Genomic DNA, 24969 nt, shown 5'->3' with positions numbered 1-24969 from the left:
GAATATGGGATTAATGTAACATTCATATAAAATGGGTGGTTGTTGGTCGGCACAGACTTGGTGGGCCAAAGGGCCTGTTTCAGTGCTGTATCTCTGTATGTCTATGACCTCATCCTCACCAATCTACCTGTTGCAGATGCATCTGTCCCTGGCAGTATTGGTTGGAGTGACCACCACACAGTCCTTGTGAAAACAAAGTCCCATCTTCACACTGAGAATACCCTCCATCGTGTTGTGTGGCACTACCACTGTGCTAAACTGTATAGATTCAGAACAGATTTAGCAGTTCAAAACTGGACATCCATGAGGCGCTGTGGGCCAGCAGCAGCAGCAGCAGAATTGTATTCAACCACAATCTGTAACCTCATGGCCCAGCATACCTCCACTCTGCCATTACAATCAAGCCTGGGGACCAACCCTGGTTCAAATGAAGAGTGCAGGAGGGCATGCCAGCAGCACCAGGCATACCTAAAAATGAAGTGTCAGCTTGATAAAGCTGCAACACAGGACTAATTACATGCCAAACAGCGTAAGCAGCATGCGATAGAAAGAGCTAACCAATCCCACAAGCAATGGATCAGGTCAAAGCTATGCAGTCCTGCCACATCCAGTTATGAATGGTGGTGGGCAATTAAACAATTAACCAAAGCAGGAGGCTCCATGAATAACCCAATCCTAATGATTGGGGAGCCCAACAAAAGACAAGGTTGAAGCATTTGCATCCACCTTCAGCCAGAAGTGTCGAGTGGATAATCCATCTCGGCCTTGTCTGCAGCATTACAGAGGCCAGTCTGCAGCCAATTCTAGTCACTCCACGTGATATCAGGAAACAGCTGAAGGCACTGGAAAATGCAAACGCTATGGATCCTGACAACATTCCGGCAATAGTACTGAAGACCTGTGTTCCAGAACTTGCCGTGCCCCCAGCCAAGCTGTTCCAGTACAGCTACAACACTGGCATCTACCCGGCAATGTGAAAAATTGCCCAGGTATGTCCTGTACACAAAAAGTAGGATAAATCCAAACTGGCCAACTCCTGCCCCATCAGTCTATTCTTGATCATCAGCAAAGTGATGGAAGGTGTTGTCAACAGTGCTATCAAGCGGCACTTACACAGCAATAACCTGATGCTTAGTTTGGGTTCTGCCAGAGCCACTCGGTTCTTGACCTCATTACAGCCTTGGTTCAAACATGGACAAAAGAGGTGAGATGAGAGTGATTGCCTTGGATATCAAGGCAGCATTTGACCTGAGTATGGCATCAAGGAGCCCTAGTAAAATTGAAGTCAATGGGAATCAGGGGAAAAACTCTTCACTGATTGGAGTCATACCTAGCGCAAAGGAAGATGGTTGTGGTTGTTGGAGGTCAATCATCTCAGTCTCAAAACATCACTGCAGGAGTTCCTCAGAGCAATATCCTAGGCCCAACCATCTTCAGCTGCTTCTTCAATGACCTTCCTTCAATCATAAGGTCAGAAATGGGGATGTTCGCTGATGATTGCAGAATGTTCAGCATCATTCGTAACTCCGCAGATACTGAAACAGTTCATGTTCATATGCAACAAGACCGGGAGAACATTCAGGCTTGGGTAAGTAACATCCGCACCAGACAAATGCCAGGCAATGACCATCTACAACAAGAGGGAATCTAACCATCTCCCCTTTACATTCAATGGCATTACCATCGCTGAATCCCCCACTATCAACATCCTGCAGGGTTACCATTAACCAGAAACTGAACTGGACCAGCCATATAAATGCTGCGGCTACAAGAGCAGGTCAGAGGCTGGGAATTCTGCAACTAGTAACTCACCTCCTGACTCCCCAAAGCCTGTCCACCATCTAGAAGGTACAAGTCAGGAGTGTGATGGAATACTCTCCACTTGCCTGGATGGGTGCAGCTTCAACAACACTCAAGAAGCTTGACACCAAGAAGGCAGCTCACCACCACCTCAGGCAATTAGGGATGGGCAACAAATGCTGGCCTAGCCAGCGACATCCACATCCTATGAAACAAATTTTAAAAATCGAAGTTGGGTCCCCATGCTATCATGAAACCCTGATTTGCATAATTAAAGAGGGACAGGGCAGTTTTAGTAGCTGTCCCTGCCACTTGCTCAGAAGTACCGGTTAAATAGCAGACAGCAGGAACTGAACAAAGGCATCAGCAGCAAGTCTCATGCTGGGCTTGGAGGGTTAAAATCTCCTCCTAATGGTGTCCACTGTTTACACGAATTGCAGATAAAAGTCAAGTGGGTGAGGATTGTACCCTGTTGCCAGGGTTACCTAATGGTCTGTTGCTGTTCACAAATATCTCCGGATTCCTGAACAACTCAGGAAATGGTTTTAACCCTGATATCTCTGGGGAATTTAGTGATTCACATCTTAAATAAAATAGTCTCTAGTCACATATGACAGACAGCTTGGGATCCAATTGTCTGAATAAAAGAGGCTGAGAAAATCTCTTTGGAACGGAGAGTTAGCACAGAGCCAAAGGCTGGCACCAGGGCTTTGATGGGTAGTTCTGATTGCACAGCGGCATTGGCATTGATGGTTAGCACAGACAGCTGGATGGTGCCCCTTTCTACATTATACATTTTAGAAGGTGAAAGGAGAACACACACATGTCATGCTGTCACTGTGGGGGGAGCTGAGTGCCAGTGTAATAGGAGGAAAGCGGGAACCTGACACAAAAGGAAAAAAGAAAAGGAACTTGCATTTATATAGTGCCTTTACAATCTCAGGATATCCCAAAGTGCTTTACAACCAATTAAATACTTTTAAAGTGTTTTAATGTTGCAATGTAGGAAACACGGCAGTCAATTTGTGCACAGCAAGCTCCCATAAATAACAATGTGATCTTTCAAATCTACCTGAGAGGACAAACGGGGCCTCTGCTTAACCTCTCATCTAAAAGACAGTACCTCCAGTAATGCGGCACTCCCTCAGTACTTCATCGGCTAATAGGTGCTTTGGAGGGTCCTGCATTTGTGAAAGGCTCAACGTAGATTCAAGTCTCTCTCTCTACGGGTAAAGTAGTTTAATGATAAACTCTCTCAGGCACTTCCCTTGCCTCAGCTCGAGTCCTCAGCCCCTTGTTCTAGACCTGAGATCAATCCTGTGAACAGGAGCAGATATAACTGTACTGCCTAGAAACGTGAATCACATTCCCAGAAATCAACAAATATAAAGATCTGATGACCTTGTCAGCCCTCCACATCCAAGGACTACAGACTGAAAGTGCCTGGCCAAGAACTAACCAATAAAGGACACATCACACCATGAATGTTGCCTGTTTACAAGCAGTGTCTCTCCTCACATTAATTAGTGCAAGAAAAAGCAGATTGGATAAGAATGAGAAAATTATCGGAGAGACACAGCAAAGGGTGGAAATTTCAACTTCTCATGCAGTTAACATCAAGGGTTAGGAAGGAAAACAAATCAGATCACTCCATTAGATCAGAAGGCAGGGAAACATTAACATGATTTTGAAGAGATAGCACGATAAAGCTGGATCAGTACAGAAAGGCTGCATAACACATTGGGAAACACCTAGAGATATGGGCCGCATTCAGGAAATTAACTGATGCCAGGGTCCCGCTGTGGATTCAATGCTACCACTGATTGTAAAACGAACTCAGGGTATGAGAGCTGGAAGGAGACAGGGCAAGAAGTGGGAGAGCTGTGAGGAGACAGAGCAGGAAGTTGGAGAGCTGTGAGGAGACAGGGCAAGAAGTGGGAGAGCTGTGAGGAGACAGAGCAGGAAGTGGGAGAGCTGCAAAGGGACAGGGCAGGGAGTGGGAGAGCTGTGAGGAGAGGAGAGAGGGCAGGGAGTGGGAGAGCTGCAATGGGACAGGGCAGGGAGTGGGAGAGCTGTGAGGAGACAGGGCAGGGAGTGGGAGAGCTGTGAGGAGACAGGGCAGGAAGTGGGAGAGCTGTGAGGAGACAGGGCAGGAAGTGGGAGAGCTGCGAAGGGACAGGGCAGGGAGTGGGAGAGCTGTGAGGAGACAGGGCAGGAAGTGGGAGAGCTGTGAGGAGACAGGGCAGGGAGTGGGAGAGCTGCGAAGGGACAGGGCAGGGAATGGGAGAGCTGCGAAGGGACAGGGTAGGGAGTGGGAGAGCTGTGAGGAGACAGGGCAGGAAGTGGGAGAGCTGTGAGGAGACAGGGCAGGGAGTGGGAGAGCTGCAAAGGGACAGGGCAGGAAGTGGGAGAGCTGTGAGGAGACAGGGCAGGAAGTGGGAGAGCTGTGAGGAGACAGGGCAGGGAGTGGGAGAGCTGCGAAGGGACAGGGTAGGGAGTGGGAGAGCTGTGAGGAGACAGGGCAGGAAGTGGGAGAGCTGTGAGGAGACAGGGCAGGGAGTGGGAGAGCTGCAAAGGGACAGGGCAGGAAGTGGGAGAGCTGTGAGGAGACAGGGCAGGAAGTGGGAGAGCTGTGAGGAGACAGGGCAGGGAGTGGGAGAGCTGTGAGGAGACAGGGCAGGGAGTGGGAGAGCTGTGAGGAGACAGGGCAGGACGTGGGAGAGCTGTGAGGAAACAGGGCAGGAAGTGAGAGAGCTGTGAGGAAACAGGGCAGGGAGTGGGAGAGCTGTGAGGAGACAGGGCAGGGAGTGGGAGAGCTATGAGGAGACAGGGCAGGGAGTGGGAGAGCTGTGAGGAGACAGGGAGGAAGTGGGAGAGCTGTGAGGACAGGAGACAGGGCAGGGAGTGGGAGAGCTGCGAAGCGACAGGGCAGGGAGTGGGAGAGTTGCGAGGAAACAGGGCAGGGAGTGGGAGAGCTGTGAGGAGACAGGGCCCAGGGTGGGAGAGCTGTGAGAAGACAGGGCCCAGGGTGGGAGAGCTGTGAGGAGACATGGCCCAGGGTGGGGGAGCTGTGAGGGGACAGGGCTCAGGGTGGGTTAGCTGTGAGGAGACAGGGCCCAGGGTGGGAGAGTTATAAGGAGGCAGGGCCCAGGATGGGAGAGCTGTGAGGAGACATGGCCCAGGGTGGTAGAGCTGTAAGGAGACAGGGCATGGAGTGGGAGAGCTGTGAGTTAACAGGGCCCAGGGTGGGAGAGCTCTGAAGATACAGGGCAAGGAGTGGGAGAGCTGTAAGGAGACAAGGCCCAGGGTGGGAGAGCTGTAAGGAGACAGGGCAGGAAGTGGGAGAGCTGCGAAGGGACAGGGCAGGGAGTGGGAGAGCTGTGAGGAGACAGGGCAGGAAGTGGGAGAGCTGTGAGGAGACAGGGCAGGGAGTGGGAGAGCTGCGAAGGGACAGGGCAGGGAGTGGGAGAGCTGTGAGGAGACAGGGCAGGAAGTGGGAGAGCTGTGAGGAGACAGGGCAGGAAGTGGGGGAGCTGCGAAGGGACAGGGCAGGGAGTGGGAGAGCTGTGAGGAGACAGGGCAGGGAGTGGGAGAGCTGCGAAGGGACAGGGCAGGGAGTGGGAGAGCTGTGAGGAGACAGGGCAGGGAATGGGAGAGCTGTAAGGAGACAGGGCAGGAGGTGGGAGAGCTGTGAGGAGACAGGGCAGGGAGTGGGAGAGCTGCGAAGGGACAGGGTAGGGAGTGGGAGAGCTGTGAGGAGAATGGGCAGGAAGTGGGAGAGCTGTGAGGAGACAGGGCAGGGAGTGGGAGAGCTGCAAAGGGACAGGGCAGGAAGTGGGAGAGCTGTGAGGAGACAGGGCAGGAAGTGAGAGAGCTGGGAGGAGACAGGGCAGGGAGTGGGTGAGCTGTGAGGAGACAGGGCAGGGAGTGGGAGAGCTGTGAGGAGACAGGGCAGGACGTGGGAGAGCTGTGAGGAGACAGGGCAGGAAGTGGGAGAGCTGTGAGGAAACAGGGCAGGGAGTGGGAGAGCTGTGAGGAGACAGGGCAGGGAGTGGGAGAGCTGTGAGGAGACAGGGCAGGGAGTGGGAGAGCTGTGAGGAGACAGGGCAGGGAGTGGGAGAGCTGTGAGGAGACAGGGAGGAAGTGGATGAGCTGTGAGGAGAGGAGACAGGGCAGGGAGTGGGAGAGCTGCGAAGCGACAGGGCAGGGAGTGGGAGAGTTGCGAGGAAACAGGGCAGGGAGTGGGAGAGCTGTGAGGAGACAGGGCCCAGTGGGGGGGGAGCTGTGAGGAGACAGGGCTCAGGGTGGGAGAGCTGTGAGGAGACAGGGCCCAGGGTGGGAGAGCTGTGAGGAGACATGGCCCAGGGTGGGAGAGCTGTGAGAAGACAGGGCCCAGGGTGGGAGAGCTGTGAGGAGACATGGCCCAGGGTGGGGGAGCTGTGAGGGGACAGGGTTCAGGGTGGGTTAGCTGTGAGGAGACAGGGCCCAGGGTGGGAGAGTTATAAGGAGGCAGGGCCCAGGGTGGGAGAGCTGTGAGGAGACATGGCCCAGGGTGGGAGAGCTGTAAGGAGACAGGGCATGGAGTGGGAGAGCTGTGAGTTAACAGGGCCCAGGGTGGGAGAGCTCTGAAGATACAGGGCAAGGAGTGGGAGAGCTGTAAGGAGACAAGGCCCAGGGTGGGAGAGCTGTAAGGAGACAGGGCATGGAGTGGGAGAGCTGTGAGTTAATGGGGCCCAGGGTGGGAGAGCTCTGAAGATACAGGGCAAGGAGTGGGAGAGCTGTCAGGAGACAGGGCCCAGGGAATGGGAGCACTAAGGTGGCAGGGCCTAGGGTGGGAGAGCTGTGAGGAGACATGGCCCAGGGTGGGAGAGCTGTGAGGGGACAGGTCCCAGGATATGTGAGCTGTAAGGAGGCAGGCAGAGGGTGGGAGAGCTGTGAGGAGGCAGGACCCGGGGTGGGAGAGCTGTGAGGTGACAGGACCCGGGGTGGGAGAGCTGTGAGGAGACAGGGCCCATGGTGGGAGAACTGTGAGGAGACAGGGCCTACAGTGGGAGAGCTGAAGGAGACAGTGCCCAGAGTGGGAGAGCTGCGAAGATACAGGGCAAGGAGTGGGAGAGCTGTAAGGAGACAAGGCCCAGGGTGGGAGAGCTGTGAGGAGACAGGGCCCATGGTGGGAGAACTGTGAGGAGACAGGGCCTACAGTGGGAGAGCTGAAGGAGACAGTGCCCAGAGTGGGAGAGCTGTGAGGAGACAGGGCCTACAGTGGGAGAGCTGAAGGAGACAGTGCCCAGAGTGGGAGAGCTGCGAAGATACAGGGCAAGGAGTGGGAGAGCTGTAAGGAGACAAGGCCCAGGGTGGGAGAGCTGTGAGGAGACAGGGCCCATGGTGGGAGAACTGTGAGGAGACAGGGCCTACAGTGGGAGAGCTGAAGGAGACAGTGCCCAGAGTGGGAGAGCTGTGAAGATACAGGGCAAGGAGTGGGAGAGCTGTAAGGAGACAAGGCCCAGGCTGGGAGAGCTGTGTAGAGACAGGACAATGAGTGGGAGAGCTGCAAGGAAACAAGGCCCAGGGTGGGAGAGCCGTGAAGAGACAGGGCAAGGAGTGTGAGAGCTATAAGGAGACAAGGCCCATGTTGGGAGAGTTGTGAGGAGACAGGACAAGGAGTGAAAGAGCTGTAAGGAGACAAGGCCCAGGGTGGGAGAGCTGTGAGGAGACAGGGCAGGGAGTGGGCTTGCTCTGAGGACACAGGGCAGGGAGTGGGAGAGTTATGAGGATCCAGGTCCCAGGGTGGGAGAGCTCTGAAGAGACAGGGCCCAGGGTTGGGAGAGTTGTGAGGCGATATGGCCCAGGGTACTAGAGCTGTGAGGAGACATGGCTCAAGGTGGGAGAGATGTGAGGAGACAGGGGAGGGAGTGGGAGAGTTCTGAAGAGACAGGGCCCAGGGTGGGAGAGTTGTGAGAAGACAGGGCCCAGGATACGAGAGCTGTGAGGAGACAGGGCCCAGGATACGAGAGCTGTGAGGAGACAAGGCCCAGGGTACGAGAGCTGTGAGGAGACAGGGCTCAGTGTACGAGAGCTTTGAGGAGATAAGGCCCAGGGTACGAGAGCTTTTAGGAGACAGGGTTCAGGGTTCAGGGTGGGGGTGCTGTGAGAAGACACGGCCTGGGGTGGAAGAGCTGTAAGGAAACAGGGCTCAGAGTGGGAGTGCTGTGAGGAGACAGGGCTCAGGGTGGATAAGCTGAGTGGGCCTTTGGAACTCAAACTGAGCATCAGTGAGCAGTTTCTTGTTGAACAAGTGTTTTTTGAGTAAGTCTTGTCAATGACACCTTCCATCACTTTATGAATGATTGAGAGGAGACTCATGGGGTAGAAAATGGCCGGATTGGTTTTGTCCAGCTTTTAGTGGACAGGTCATACCTGGGCAATTTTCCACAGTATTGTAGCTGTACTGGAACAGCTTGGCTACGGGGTGGCTAGTTCTGGAGCACAAGTCTGCAGTACTACATCCTTCTATCTTTCCTTCTTTCCTCCTTTCAAAATCTTAAAACCTCAATCAAAGCACCTTTAACCTTCTATATAGCAGGAATACAGTTCTAGTTTATTTAATATCACCTTATAATGTATCCCCTGGAGCCCTGTTAACATTCTGGTGGATCAGTGATGCACTCCTTCCAGACCAAATGCATTGTAAGGTGTCTCGATCTGTACACAGTACTCAATATCTGGTCTAGCCAGGGTTTTGTATTGTTGTCGCAAAACCTCCTTCCCTTTAGCTTCTAGCCCTCTCGTTATAAAGAGGTACATTCCTTGAGCCTTTTCATATTTTTCTGTACTTGCTGATCTGTGTATATGGCCCCTAAATCTCTTTTTACTTCCTAGCTTTTCAGCATTTAAATAATATTCCAATCTATCCTTATTTTGGTCCAATACAGGTGCTTTCATACTTAACTGTGTTGGAATCCATCTGGCACAGTTTCGCCCACTCAATTTCTTGATATCGCGTGGAGTGAATTGGATTGGCATAAGACTGACATCTGTGATGCTGGGGACCTCAGGAGGAGGCTGAGATGGATCATCCACTCAGCACTTCTGGCTGAAGATTGTTGTGAATATTTTGCTGTGCAAAAAGTGCAACACTATAAGTGGCATTGTTGAAATTGATATGGATCAAGACGGCTAATGATTATTCTTTTTTCACCGAAATATATGACTTCCCATTTAAAAAATAGAAGGTTGAAATGGTGGACTCTCCATTGAAGGAGGGCTGCACTGTTGGAGGCGTCGTCTTTCAGATGTGACATTAAATTGAGGCTCCTCTGCCTTCTCTGGTGGACACAAATGGTCTCATGGCAATATTTCGCTGAGCACAGGAGAGTTCTCAACCAACATCACTATAACATGATCTGGTTGTTATCTTGTCATTTGTGGGAACTTGTGCACAAATTGGCTGCTACATTTTCTACATTACAACAGTGACTACACTTCAAAAGTACCTCATTGGCTGTAAAGCACTTTGGGTCATCCCTGAGGTCATGAAAGATGTGGTATAAATGCAACTCTTCCTTTTTCTGAATGCTGCTCCTACCCTGTTTCTACTTTTTTTTGTTCTTCACAGGATGTGGGCATCGTTGGCTAAGCCAGCATTTGTTGCCCATCCCTAATTGCCCTTGAGAAGGTGGTGGTGAGCTGCCTTCTTGAACTGCTGCAGTCCATGTGGTGTAGGTACATCCATAGTGCTGTTAGGAAGTTTGAGGATTTTGAACAAGTGTTGGAGAAAATCCAGATTGTGCCCAATTGTTGAACAAATTCTCCGGACTCAGACGTTGAGAATCAAACACTTTATTGCATGATATCATTGGGGAGCACACCTTACCTAAAGGCGGTCCAGTAACAAGTGACTTTGAAGGATATAGTTCCAAGTCAGGATGGTGTGTGACTTGGAGGGGAACTTTCAGGTGGTGGTGTTCCCATACGTCCGCTGCCCTTGTCCTTCCAGGTGGTAGAGGGTGTGGGTTTGGAAGGTGCTGTCTAAGGAGCCTTGGTGAGTTGCTGCAGTGCATCTTGTCGATGGTACACACTGCTGCCACTGTGCATCGGTGGTGGAGGGAGTGAATGCTTGTGAATGGGGTGCCAATCAAGCCGGCTGCTTTGTCCTGGATGGTGTCGAGCTTCTTGAGTGTTGTTAGAGCTGCACCCATCCAGGCAAGTGGAGAGTATTCCATCACACACCTGACTTGTGTCTTGTAGATGGTGGACAGGCTTTGGGGAGTCAGGAGGTGAGTTACTTGTCGCAGAATTCCCAACCTCTGACCTGCTCTTGTAGACACAGTATATATGTGGCTGGTCCACTTCAGTTTCTGGTCAATGGTGACCCCCAGGATGTTGATAGTGGGGGGAATCACTTTGTGATTCTGGAGCTGCATGCTATACCTGCGTCCAGGTTTGGAAGTCTGGAAGCATTTATGTTCATGGTAGGAGCAGAACACAGAGGAGAGGGATTTTTATCCCCAGTGATTGTTGTCAAACAACCACACTCTGGCAAGATGTGTTGGATGGATCCCAGCTTCTGATAAACACTTATGTACACCAACATTACCCCAGCCCCCCTAAACTCCCCACCTCCAAACCCTGTCATTTCCTTCCAATTCTCCACACTGTTGTTTCACTGAATTTTCACAGCAGGGATTCCAGATTAACACCCTGACAAAGACTCGAGGCACCTGCAGTTGTAGGGTACTGGCTCCAACTCCCTGTGAGAGGGGTGATGGGAATGCTGCAGTTAGGAACAAAGCCACTAGGAAATCAGTCTGTGTTGATGCTGGATCCATTTAGGAACAAAGGTACAGGAGTAGATGATTCAGCCCTCCAGCCTGTTCCACCATTCAATTGCATCATGGCTGATCTGGACTTTAACTCTATCTACCTGCCTTGTACCATAACCCTTAATACCCTTAGCTCACAAAAACTATCAATCTCAGATTTGCAATTTTCAATTGACCCTCAGCATCAACATCTTTTTGGGGGGACAGAGTTCCAGATTTCCACTACTCTCTGTGTGAAGCTTCCGGATAGCACCCCTGAATACTCTAATTTGAAAGTTCTGCCCCCTTGTTCTGGAGAGGGAATAGCTACTCTCTATTTACCCTGTCAAATCCTTTAATCATCTTAAACACCTCAATTAAATCATAGCTTAATTTTGTATACTCCAGGGAATACAAACCCAGTATATGCAAACTTTCCCCATAAATTAAGCCTTTTAGCCCCAGAGCCCTGGGTTAGGAGTTTGAGTCTTTTACTCCAGCACTGATACTGTTACTGAATATTATTGTGCTTTTCGCATCTCACAGCTTCCCTAGGTACCTCCTCTCTTACACTTTGCTCATCTCCATTTCTTTCTTTCTGTTAATAAATAGTGATCAGGAAGTGTTGGCTTATTTCAAATAAAACACTTGAGAACCCTAAATTGCTCTGAAATCAAGAACTGCACCATTGGTCAGTTCAGATCTCAGGCAGGAAGGCAAGCACATCTCAGCTGGGTTTCTTCATCTGATCACCACTGAGTCACTTGGCAGTTTGGTTCCAGAACATTCCACTTGCTAAGCAACTGCAGTGTACCTCAGACACCCGACAGTGAGCTGCACTTGGTGACGAGGTGATGAGTGCTGAATTTAATATGTCCTTTTCTCTCCAATTGACTAGCAAATGAATCTTTTCACTCTGGGGTTCTGACGGTGTTTCCAATTCCTGATGGCAGAGACGGGGTTATAAACACACGTCACAAACTTCCAATTCATGAGAAAGCTACACAGAAAACCAACCGTGCACACACCATTTCAATCTCTTTCAGTCCCTGTCTTGTAGCCCTCACCTGTGCTGGGCTCCAGTTCCAGAAGGTGAACACAGTATGAAGCCCTGACCAGAACATGCGCCGAAAGCAATGTTTTCTGCTATGCTCAGTGAGACATGAATTCAGTCCTGGCAAGGGTACAGAGAAAGGACCAAGTGGTTAATCCTTGAAGTCAAAGGCAGAGTCACGAGGATAGACCAGGGAAAATATGGCCCATTAGCTTCGAAAGGAGGTGAGTGAGAAAGCAGAGGTGTACGAGGCAATAAATGACACAGTTCAAAAGAATGATCTCAGAACATCCCAAAGCACTTTACAGCCAATTAAATACTTTTGAGTCCCTGCTGTAATGTAGGAAGTAGCCAATTTGTGCACAGCAAGCTTCCACAAACAGCAATGTGATAATTACCAAATAGTCTGTTTCAGTGATATTGATTGAGGGATCTTTAGTGGCCAGGACACCAGGGAGAACTCCTGGTCCTTGAAATAGCGCCAAGGGATCTTTACATCCACCTGAGAGGCTAGTTGGGGCCTTGGTTAACTTCTAATCCAAAAGGCAGCACCTCCATGATGCAGCAATCCTACTGCACTGGAGTGTCAGCCTGAAACTTTTGTGCTCTTAAGTTCCTGGAGCAGGGCTTGAACCCACTCAGAGCTGAGGAACTGCGACCAATCGAGCCACAGGTCTTGGGGATTGGGAGGGTGACACATTTGAGAGACTATTGAATGATGTGATGGGGAAATGGATGTTTACTCTGAATGGCTGAGTTAAGATGGGCCAAATAGGCTCCCCTTTAGCTCTATCTACCTGTTGGCTTGTGACCATGAACTCACATGATCTTAAACACAAAATTGGTTTGAATCTTGGCTAAAAGGTGGTAGGAATGCTCCTGTTCAATTGTTGTAGCGTTTGTGGAAGCTCCACATAAACCCTGGAGAAACAGCATGAACAACGTCCCCATCCCAGCAGAATTTCAACCCTGCAGTATCAGCAAGGGTATCCAACCATGGCAGACATCATAGCTGATCCTGCCCTGATGAGTGCAGACAAGTTCTGGGGCATGGTTGGGTTCAAGGTTTATGACTGGACAGCCATGAGGAACAGGAGGCCAATGCTGCAAAGTCAGACACTGTGAGGGATGGCAGTAACAATTGTGCAGGGAGTGTAGTGCCACACTCGGGTGCGCCTGTACTCGCCAAGTCAGCAGGGACACACACTGCATTCTCAGCTCGTTATTGATGTCAAAGCTGAGTGCAAAGCAGGCTCTCCTGCTGAAAACAGAGTACCTCTTCAATAAATTGATGATCAGGTCAAATATCCCATTGCTGTTTGTGGGATCTTGCTGTGCATAAATTGGCTGCCACCTTTCTGACATTACAACAGTGACTACAGTTCAAAAAGTATTTCACTGGCTGTAAAGCGCTTTGGGAGATGCTGAGGTGCTGAAAGGTACTATACTAGAGAAATGGAAGGCCAGGATTGGACAAGAGGAGGATTTGGGGCTTTACAGATTCTAGTTCAGATAGCTAGAGGAGAACAGAATGCAACTGAGCTGGGATTAACAGGGGAGTGGATAAAACATGTCCCCTTAAACATAGCAACTGACAAGGTGACCAGAATGGTGTTAATTATAACCAGAAACATGGAGCATTTCCCACACTATGTATAACACACATGAGACACACAGTTTCAGGCAAGATGTTGGATAATTCAACAGCCAGTGCGGTCCATGTGAGGGTCTCAAATGGATATTCACAGGATTTCCTTGTTCAGTGGAAACCTGCACATTTCAGTGAAGCCTTGTCAGTATCTATTACTCCTGGATTGTTTCCCTCAATGCTGGATTTGTTCACTTACTCCTGGATTGTTTCCCTCACTCCTGGATTGTTTCCCTCACTCCTGGATTGTTTCCCTCACTCCTGGTTGGTTCAAACACTCCTGGATTGTTTCCCTCACTCTTGGATTGGTTCAGTCACTCCTGGATTATTTTCCTCACTCCTGGTTGGTTCAAACACTCCTGGATTGTTTCCCTCACTCCTGGATTGGTTCAGTCGCTCCTGGATTATTTTCCTCACTCCTGGTTGGTTCAAACACTCCTGGATTCTTTCCCTCACTCCTGGATTGGTACAGTCGCTCCTGGATTATTTTCCTCACTCCTGGATTCTTTCCCTCACTCCTGGATTGATTCACACACTCCTGGATTGGTTCACGCACTCCTGGATTTGTTCACGCACTCCTGGATTGGTTCCTTCACTCCTGGATTGTTTTCCTCAATCCTGGATTGTTTCACTTTCACCGGGATTGGTTCATTCACTCCTGGATTGTTTCCCTCAGTCCTGGATTGATTCACACACTCCAGGATTGGTTCACTCACTCCTGGATTGTTTCCCTCAGTCCTGGATTGATTCACACACTCCAGGATTGGTTCACTCATTCCTGGATTGGTTCACTCACTCCTGGATTGATTCACTCACTCCTGGATTTTTTCACTCCTTCCTGGATTGGATCCCACACTCCTGGATTGGTTCACATCCTCCTGGATTTGTTCACTCACTCCTGGATTGGTTCCCTCACTCCTGGATTGTTTTCCTCATTCCTGGATTGGTTCCCTCACTCCTGGATTGGTTCCCTCACTCCTGGATTGTTTCCCTCAATCCTGGATTGTTTCACTTTCACCGAGATTGGTTCACTCACTCCTGGATTGGTTCTCTCACTCCTGGATTTGTTCACTCATTCCAGCATTTGTTCACTCACTCCTGGATACTTTCCCTCACTCCTAGATTTGTTCAATCACTCCTGGATTGTTTCCGTCACTCCTGGATTGAGTCACTCACTCCTACATTGGTTCACTTGCTCCTAGATTGTTTCACTCACTCCTGGAATGTTTCACAAACTCCGGGATTGGTTCACTAACTCCTGGATTGGTTCACTCCCTCCTGGATTGTTTCAATCACTTTGGGAATGGTTCACTCACTCCTAGATTGGTTCACTCACTCCTGGATTGATTCACTCACTCCTTGATTTTTTCACTCCTTCCTGGATTGGATCCCACACTCCGGGATTGATTCACTCACTCCTTGAATTGTTCACTCCTTCCTGGATTGGATCCCACACTCCGGGATTGATTCATTCACTCCTGGATTTGTTCACTCCTTCCTGGATTGGATCCCACACTCCGGGATTGATTCACTCACTCCTGGATTTGTTCACTCCTTCCTGGATTGGATCCCACACTCCGGGATTGTTTCATTCACTCCTGGATTGTTTCACTTTCACCAGGATTAGCTCACTCACTCCTGCATTTGTTCACTCTCTCCTGGATTGTTTCCCTCACTCCGGGATTGGTTCACCCACTCCTGGATTGATTCACTCGGTCGTGGATTGAGTCACTCACTCCTAGATTGGTTCACTCACTCCTGGATTATTTCACTCACTCCTGGATTGGTTTACTCACTCCTGGATTGGTTCACTCGCTCCTGGATTGTTTCTCCCACTCCTGGATTGATTCAGTCACTCCTGGATTGGTTCACTCGATCCTGGATTGTTTCCCTCACTCCTGGATTGTTTCCCTCACTTCTGCATTTGTTCACTCAATCCTGGATTGTTTCCCACACTCCTGGTTTGGTTTGCTCACTCCTGGATTTTTTCCCTCACTCCTGGATTGTTTCCCACACTCCTGGTTTGGTTCGCTCACTCCTGGATTTTTTCCCTCACTCCTGGATTGTTTCCCACACTCCTGGATTGGTTCACTCACTCCTGGATTTTTTCCCTCACTCCTGAAATGTTTCCCACACTCCTGGATTGGTTCACTCACTCCTGGATTTTTCCTCTCACTCCTGGATTGTATTCCTCACTCTTGGATTGTTTCCCTCCCTCCTACATTTTTTCCTCACTCCTGGATTTGTTCATTCACTTCTGGATAGTACCATTCACTCCTGGATTGTTTTCTTCACTCCTAGATTGGACACTCACTTCCAGATTGTTTTGCCTCAATCCTGGATTTGTTCCCTCACTCCTGGAATGGTTCACTCACTCCAGGATTCGGTCCCTCCCTCCTGGACAATTTCCCTCACTCCTGATTGTTTCCATCACTCCTTTATTGTTTCTCTAGCTTCTGGATTGATTCACTCATTCTTGGATTTGTTCCCGCACTCCTGGATTGGTTCACTCACTCCTGGATTCTTTCCCTCCTTCCTGGACAATTTCCCTTACTCCTGGATTGTTTCCATCACTCCTGGATTGTTTCTCTAGCCACTGGATTGGTTCCCTCACTCCTGGATTGGATCACTCGCTCCTGGATGGTTTCCCTCACTCCTGGCTTGGTTCACTCACTCCTGAATTGGATCACTCGCTCCTGGATTCGTTCACTCACTCCTGGATTGGATCATTTGCTCCTGGATTAGTTCCCTCACTCCTGGATTGGTTTCCTCACTCCTGGATTGGTTCAATCACTCCTGGATTGTTTCCCTCAGTCCTGGATTTGTTCACTCACTCCTGGATTGGAACATTCACTCCTGGATTTTTTCCCTCACTCCTGGATTGGTTCAATCACTCCTGGATTTGTTCACTCACTCCTGGATTGATTCACTCACTCCTGGATTGTTTTGCCTCAATCCTGGATTTGTTCCCTCACTCCTGGATTTGGTCATTCACTCCTGGATTGTTTCCCTCACTCCTTGATTTTTCCCTCATTCCTGGATTGGTTCACTCACTCCTGGATTTTTTCCCTCACTCCTGGATTGGTTCACTCACTCCTGGATAGTTCCATTCACTGCTGGATTGTTTCCTTCACTCCTAGATTGGGTCACTCACTCTTGGATTGGTTCACTCAACCCTGGATTGATTCCATCACTCCTGGATTGATTCACTCACACCTGGATTGTTCACTCAACCCTGGATTGTTTCCCTCACTCCTGGATATATTCACTCAATCCTGGATTGTTTCCCTCCCTCCTGGATTTTTTCCCTCACTTCTGGATTGGTTCCCTCACTCCTGGATAGTTCCATTCACTGCTGGATTGTTTCCTTCACTCCGAGATTGGATCACTCACTCCAAGATTGGTTCACTCAACCCTGGATTGATTCCATCACTCCTGGATTGATTCACTCACTCCTGGATTGTTCACTCAATCCTGGATTGTTTCCCTCACTCCAGCATTCGTTCACTCACTTCTGGATTGGTTCAATCACTCCTGGATTGATTCACTCACTCCTGGATTTGTTCACTCAAACCTGGAAGGTTTCTCTCACTCCTGGATTTTTTCCCTCACTCCGGGATTGGTTCAATCACTCCTGGATTTTTTCCCTCGCTCCTGGATATTTTACCTCACTCCTGGATTGTTTCACTCAGTCCTGGATGTTTTCACTCATTCCTGGATTGGTTCACTCACTCCTGGAATGATTCACACATTCCTGGATTGGTTCACTCACTCCTGGATTGCTTCCCTCAGTCCTGGATTATTTCACTCACTCCTGGATTGGTTCACTCACTCCTGGATGGATTCACTCGCTCCTGGACTGTTTCCCTCCCCCCTGCATTTTTCCTTCACTCCTGGATAGTTCCATTCACTCCTGGATTGTTTCCTTCACTCCTAGATTGGTTAACTCATTCCCGGATTGTTTTGCCTCAATTCTAGATTTGTCCACTCACTCCTGGATTGGTGCACTCAGTCCTGGATTTGTTCACTCAATCCTGGATGGTTTCGCACACTCCTGGATTTGTTCACTCAATCCTGGATTGTTTCCCGCACTCTGGGATTGGTTCACTCACTCCTGGATTTTTCCCTCCATTTTGGGTTTTTTCCCTAACTCCTGGATTGCTTCAGTCACTCCTGGATTGTTTCCCTCCCTCCTGGATTTTTTCCCACACTGCTGGATTTGTTCATTCACTCCTGGATATTTTCATTCATGCCTGGATTGTTCCTTCACTCCTAGATTGGGTCACTCACTCCCTTATTGTTTTGCCTCAATCCTGGATTTGTTCGCTCACTCCAGGATTATTTCCCTCTCTCCAGGGTTGTTTCCCTCACTCCTGGATTGGTTCACTCACTCCTGGATGGGTGCACACACTCCTGGATTGGATCACTTGCTCCTGGATTGTTTCCCTCACTCCTGGCTTGGTTCACTCACGCCTGAATTGGTTCAGTCTTTCCTGGATTGGTTCCCTCACTCCTGGATTGGTTCAATCACTCCTCGATTGTTTCCCTCAGTCCTGGATTTGTTCACTCACTCCTGGATTGGAACATTCACTCCTGGATTTTTTCCCTCATTTCTGGATTGGTTCAGTCACTCCTGGATTTGTTCACTCACTCCTGGATTGATTCACTCACTCCTGGATTGTTTTGCCTCAATCCTGGATTTGTTCCCTCACTCCTGGATTTGTTCATTCACTCCTGGATTGTTTCACACACTCCTGGATTGGTTCACTCACTCCTGGATTGATTCACTCGCTCCTGGATTGAGTCACTCACTCCTGGATTGGTTCACTCTCTCCTGGATTGGTTCATTCACTCCTGCATTGGTTCACTCGGTCCTGGATTGGTTCACTCACTCCTGGATTGGTTCACACTCTCCTGGATTGTTTCTCTCACTCCGGGATTGTTTCATTCACTCCTGGATTGTTTCACTTTCGCCAGGATTATCTCACTCACTCCTGCATTTGTTCACTCTCTCCTGGATTGTTTCCCTCACTCCGGAATGGTTCACTCACTCCTGGATTGGTTCATTCACTTCTGGATTGGTTCACTCGGTCCTGGATTGGTTCATCCACTCCTGGATTGGTTCACTAACTCCTGGATTGGTTCATTCACTCCTGGATTGGTTCACTCGGTCCTGGATTGGTTCATTCACTCCTGGACTGGTTCACTCGGTCCTGGATTGGTTCATTCACTCCTGGATTGGTTCACTAACTCCTGGATTGGTTCACTCACTCCTGGATTGGTTCACTCAATACTGGATTAGTTCATTCACTCCTGGTTTGTTTCACTTTCACCGGGATTAGGTCACTCACTCCTGCATTTGTTCACTCTCTCCTGGTTTGTTTCCCTCACTCCGGGATTGGTTCACTCGCTCCTGGATTGAGTCACTCACTCCTAGATTGGTTCACTCACTCCTGGATTCGGTCCCTCCCTCCTGGACAATTTCCCCACTCCTGATTGTTTCCATCACTCCTTTATTGTTTCTCTAGCTTCTGGATTGATTCAATCATTCTTGGATTTGTTCCCTCACTCCTGGATTGGTTCACTCACTCTGGGATTCTTTCCCTCCCTTATGGACAATTTCCCTTACTCCTGGATTGTTTCCATCACTCCCGAATTGTTTCACTAGCTCCTGGATTGATTCACTCATTCCTGGTTTGGATCCCTCACTCCTGGATTGGTTCAGTCACTCCTGGATTCATTCACTCACTCCTGGATTGTTTCCCCCTCTCCTGGATTTATTCCCCTCAATCCAGGATCATTTCCCTCACTTCTGGATTGTTTCCTTCTCTCCTGGATAGGTACACTCACTTCTGGATTTGTTAACTCACTCCTGGATTGTTTCCCTCACTCCTGGATTTGTTCACTCATTCCAGGATTGTTTCCCTCCCTCCTGGATTTTTTCCCCACACTCCTGGATTTGTTCATTCAATCCTGGATATTTTCATTCATGCCTGGATTGTTTCCTTCACTCCTAGATTGGGTCACTCACTCCCTTATTGCTTTGCCTCAATCCTGGATTTGTTCGCTCACTCCAGGATTATTTCCCTCTCTCCAGGATTGTTTCCCTCACTCCTGAATTGGTTCACTCACTCCTGGATGGGTTCACTCACTCCTAGAATGGATCACTTGCTCCTGAATTGGTTCACTCACTCCTGGATGGGTTCACTCACTGCTGGATTGGATAACTCGCTCCTGGATTCGTTCACTCACTCCTGGATTGGATCACTTGCTCCTGGATTGGTTCACTCACTCCTGGACTGGTTCCCTCACTCCTGGATTGGTTCATTCACTCCTGCATTGGTTCACTCGGTCCTGGATTGGTTCACTCACTCCTGGATTGGTTCACACTCTCCTGGATTGTTTCTCTCACTCCGGGATTGTTTCATTCACTCCTGGATTGTTTCACTTTCACCAGGATTAGCTCACTCACTCCTGCATTTGTTCACTCTCTCCTGGATTGTTTCCCTCACTCCGGAATGGTTCACTCACTCCTGGATTGATGCACTCGCTCCTGGATTGAGTCACTCACTCCTAGATTGGTTCACACACTCCTGGATTATTTCACTCACTCCTGGATTGGTTCACTCACTCCTGGATTGGTTCATTCACTCCTGGATTGGTTCACTCGGTCCTGGATTGGTTCATTCACTCCTGGATTGGTTCACTAACTCCTGGATTGGTTCATTCAATCCTGGATTAGTTCACTCGGTCCTGGATTGGTTAATTCACTCCTGGATTGGTTCACTAACTCCTGGATTGGTTCATTCACTCCTGGATTGGTTCACTAACTCCTGGATTGGTTCACTCACTCCTGGATTGGTTCACTCAATACTGGATTAGTTCATTCACTCCTGGTTTGTTTCACTTTCACCGGGATTAGGTCACTCACTCCTGCATTTGTTCACTCTCTCCTGGTTTGCTTCCCTCACTCTGGGATTGGTTCACTCGCTCCTGGATTGAGTCACTCACTCCTAGATTGGTTCACTCACTCCTGGATTCGGTCCCTCCCTCCTGGACAATTTCCCCACTCCTGATTGTTTCCATCACTCCTTTATTGTTTCTCTAGCTTCTGGATTGATTCACTCATTCTTGGATTTGTTCCCTCACTCCTGGATTGGTTCAGTCACTCCTGGATTCATTCACTCACTCCTGGATTGTTTCCCCCTCTCCTGGATTTATTCCCCTCAATCCAGGATCATTTCCCTCACTTCTGGATTGTTTCCTTCTCTCCTGGATAGGTACACTCACTTCTGGATTTGTTAACTCACTCCTGGATTGTTTCCCTCACTCCTGGATTTGTTCACTCATTCCAGGATTGTTTCCCTCCCTCCTGGATTTTTTCCCCACACTCCTGGATTTGTTCATTCAATCCTGGATATTTTCATTCATGCCTGGATTGTTTCCTTCACTCCTAGATTGGGTCACTCACTCCCTTATTGCTTTGCCTCAATCCTGGATTTGTTCGCTCATTCCAGGATTATTTCCCTCTCTCCAGGATTGTTTCCCTTACTCCTGAATTGGTTCACTCACTCCTGGATGGGTTCACTCACTCCTAGAATGGATCACTTGCTCCTGAATTGGTTCACTCACTCCTGGATGGGTTCACTCACTGCTGGATTGGATAACTCGCTCCTGGATTCGTTCACTCACTCCTGGATTGGATCACTTGCTCCTGGATTGGTTCACTCACTCCTGGACTGGTTCCCTCACTCCTGGATTGGTTCATTCACTCCTGCATTGGTTCACTCGGTCCTGGATTGGTTCACTCACTCCTGGATTGGTTCACACTCTCCTGGATTGTTTCTCTCACTCCGGGATTGTTTCATTCACTCCTGGATTGTTTCACTTTCACCAGGATTAGCTCACTCACTCCTGCATTTGTTCACTCTCTCCTGGATTGTTTCCCTCACTCCGGAATGGTTCACTCACTCCTGGATTGATGCACTCGCTCCTGGATTGAGTCACTCACTCCTAGATTGGTTCACACACTCCTGGATTATTTCACTCACTCCTGGATTGGTTCACTCACTCCTGGATTGGTTCATTCACTCCTGGATTGGTTCACTCGGTCCTGGATTGGTTCATTCACTCCTGGATTGGTTCACTAACTCCTGGATTGGTTCATTCAACCCTGGATTGGTTCACTCGGTCCTGGATTGGTTAATTCACTCCTGGATTGGTTCACTAACTCCTGGATTGGTTCATTCACTCCTGGATTGGTTCACTAACTCCTGGAATGGTTCACTCACTCCTGGATTGGTTCACTCAATACTGGATTAGTTCATTCACTCCTGGTTTGTTTCACTTTCACCGGGATTAGGTCACTCACTCCTGCATTTGTTCACTCTCTCCTGGTTTGCTTCCCTCACTCTGGGATTGGTTCACTCGCTCCTGGATTGAGTCACTCACTCCTAGATTGGTTCACTCACTCCTGGATTCGGTCCCTCCCTCCTGGACAATTTCCCCACTCCTGATTGTTTCCATCACTCCTTTATTGTTTCTCTAGCTTCTGGATTGATTCACTCATTCTTGGATTTGTTCCCTCACTCCTGGATTGGTTCACTCACTCTGGGATTCTTTCCCTCCCTTATGGACAATTTCCCTTACTCCTGGATTGTTTCCATCACTCCCGAATTGTTTCACTAGCTCCTGGATTGATTCACTCATTCCTGGTTTGGATCCCTCACTCCTGGATTGGTTCAGTCGCTCCTGGATTCATTCACTCACTCCTGGATTGTTTCCCCCTCTCCTGGATTTATTCCCCTCAATCCAGGATCATTTCCCTCACTTCTGGATTGTTTCCTTTTCTCCTGGATAGGTACACTCACTTCTGGATTTGTTAACTCACTCCTGGATTGTTTCCCTCACTCCTGGATTTGTTCACTCATTCCAGGATTGTTTCCCTCCCTCCTGGATTTTTTCCCCACACTCCTGGATTTGTTCATTCAATCCTGGATATTTTCATTCATGCCTGGATTGTTTCCTTCACTCCTAGATTGGGTCACTGAATCCCTTATTGTTTTGCCTCAATCCTGGATTTGTTCGCTCACTCCAGGATTACTTCCCTCTCTCCAGGATTGTTTCCCTCACTCCTGAATTGGTTCACTCACTCCTGGATGGGTTCACTCACTCCTAGAATGGATCACTTGCTCCTGAATTGGTTCACTCACTCCTGGATGGGTTCACTCACTGCTGGATTGGATAACTCACTCCTGGATTGGTTCACTCACTCCTGGACTGGTTCCCTCACTCCTGGATTGGTTCAATCACGCCTGGATTGTTTCCCTCAGTCCTGGATTTGTTCAAGCACTCCTGGATTGGAACATTGACTCCTGGATTTTATCCCTCACTCCTGGATTGTTTCAGTCACTCCTGGATTTGTTCCCTCACTCCTGGATAGTTTCCCTCACTCCTGGATAGTTTCCCTCACTCCTGGATTATTTCCCTCACTCCTGGATTGTTTCCCTCATTCCTGGATTGATTCACTCACTCCTGGATAGTTTCCCTCACTCCTGGATTATTTCCCTCACTCCTGGATTGTTTCCCTCATTCCTGGATTGATTCACTCATTCCTGGATAGTTTCCCTCACTCCTGGATTGTTTCCCTCATTCCTGGATTGATTCATTCACTCCTGGATAGTTTCCCTCACTCCTGGTTTATTTCCCTCACCCCTGGATTGTTTCCCTCATTCCTGGATTGATTCACTCACTCCTGGATTGGTTTACTCACTCCTGGATTGGTTCACTCGCTCCTGGATTATTTCTCCCACTCCTGGATTGAGTCACTCACTCCTAGATTGGTTCACTCACTCCTGGATTGATTCACTTACTCCTGGATTGGTTTACTCACTCCTGGATTGGTTCACTCGCTCCTGGATTATTTCTCCCACTCCTGGATTGGATCAATCGCTCCTGGATTGGTTCACTCGATCCTGGATTGTTTCACGCACTCCTGGATTGTTTCCCACACTCCTGGATTTGTTCATTCACTCCTGGATTGTTTCCTTCACTCCTAGATTGGGCACTCACTCCCAGATTGTTGTGCCTCAATCCTGGATTTGTTCCCTCAATGCTGGATTGGTTCACTCACTCCTGGATTTTTACCTCACTCCTGAATTGTTTCCCACACTCCTGGATGTTTCCCCTCACTCCTGGATTGTATTCCTCACTCTTGGATTGTTTCCCTCCCTCCTACATTTTTTCCTCACTCCTGGATTTGTTCATTCACTCCTGGATAGTACCATTCACTCCTGGATTGTTTCCTTCACTCCTAGATTGGGCACTCACTCCCAGATTGTTTTGCCTCAATTCTGGATTTGTTCCCTCACTCCTGGATTGGTTCACTCACTCCTGGATTCTTTCCCTCCCTCTTGGACAATTTCCCTTACTCCTGGATTGTTTCCATCACTCCTGGATTGTTTCACTAGTTCCTGGATTGATTCACTCATTCCTGGTTTGGTTCCCTCACTCCTGGATTGGTTCAGTCGCTCCTGGATTCATTCACTCACTCCTGGATTGTTTCCCCCTCTCCTGGATTTGTTCACTCAAACCTGGAAGGTTTCCCTCACTCCTGGATTTGTTCACGCAATTCTGGATTTTTTCCCTCACTCCGGGATTGGTTCAATCACTCCTGGATTGTTTTCCTCCCTCCTGGATTTTTTCCCTCCTTTCTGGGTTTTTTCAATATCTCCTGGATTGCTTCAGTCACTCCTGGATTGTTTCCCTCCCTCCTGGATTTTTTCCCACACTCCTGGATTTGTTCATTCAATCCTGGATATTTTCATTCATGCCTGGATTGTTTCCTTCACTCCTAGATTGGGTCACTCACTCCCTTATTGCTTTGCCTCAATCCTGGATTTGTTCGCGCACTCCAGGATTATTTCCCTCTCTCCAGGATTGTTTCCCTCACTCCTGGATTGGTTCACTCACTCCTGGATGGGTTCACTCACTCCTGGATTGGATCACTTGCTCCTGGATTGGTTCACTCACTCCTGGATTGGATAACTCGCACCTGGATTGTTTCCTCACTCCTGCCTTGGTTCACTCACTCCTGAATTGGATCACTCGCTCCTGCATTCGTTCACTCACTCCTGGATTGGATCACTTGCTCCTGGATTGGTTCACTCACTCCTGGACTGGTTCCCTCACTCCTGGATTGGTTCAATCACTCCTGGATTGTTTCCCTCAGTCCTGGATTTGTTCAAGCACTCCTGGATTGGAACATTGACTACTGGATGTTTTCCCTCACTCCTGGATTGTTTCAGTCACTCCTGGATTTGTTCCCTCACTCCTGGATTTTTCTTTCACTCCTGGATTGTTTCATGCACTCCTGGATTGGTTCTCTCACTCCTGGATTGATTCCCTCACTCCTGGATTATTTCCCTCACTCCTGGATTGTTTCCCTCATTCCTGAATTGATTCACTCACTCCTAGATAGTTTCCCTCACTCCTGGATAGTTTCCCTCACTCCTGGATTATTTCCCTCACTCCTGGATTGTTTCCTTCACACCTGGAATGTTTCCATCATTCCTGGATTGATTCCCTCACTCCTGGATTGTTTCCATCATTCCTGGATTGATTCCCTCACTCCTGGATTGGTTCCATCATTCCTGGATTGGTTCCCT

This window comes from Heterodontus francisci, chromosome 15 (genome assembly GCF_036365525.1).
Source record: "Heterodontus francisci isolate sHetFra1 chromosome 15, sHetFra1.hap1, whole genome shotgun sequence".
Taxonomy (NCBI): Eukaryota; Metazoa; Chordata; class Chondrichthyes; order Heterodontiformes; family Heterodontidae; genus Heterodontus; species Heterodontus francisci.
The sequence above is the reverse complement of the archived record's forward strand: the minus strand, read 5'-3'. Positions refer to the sequence as shown.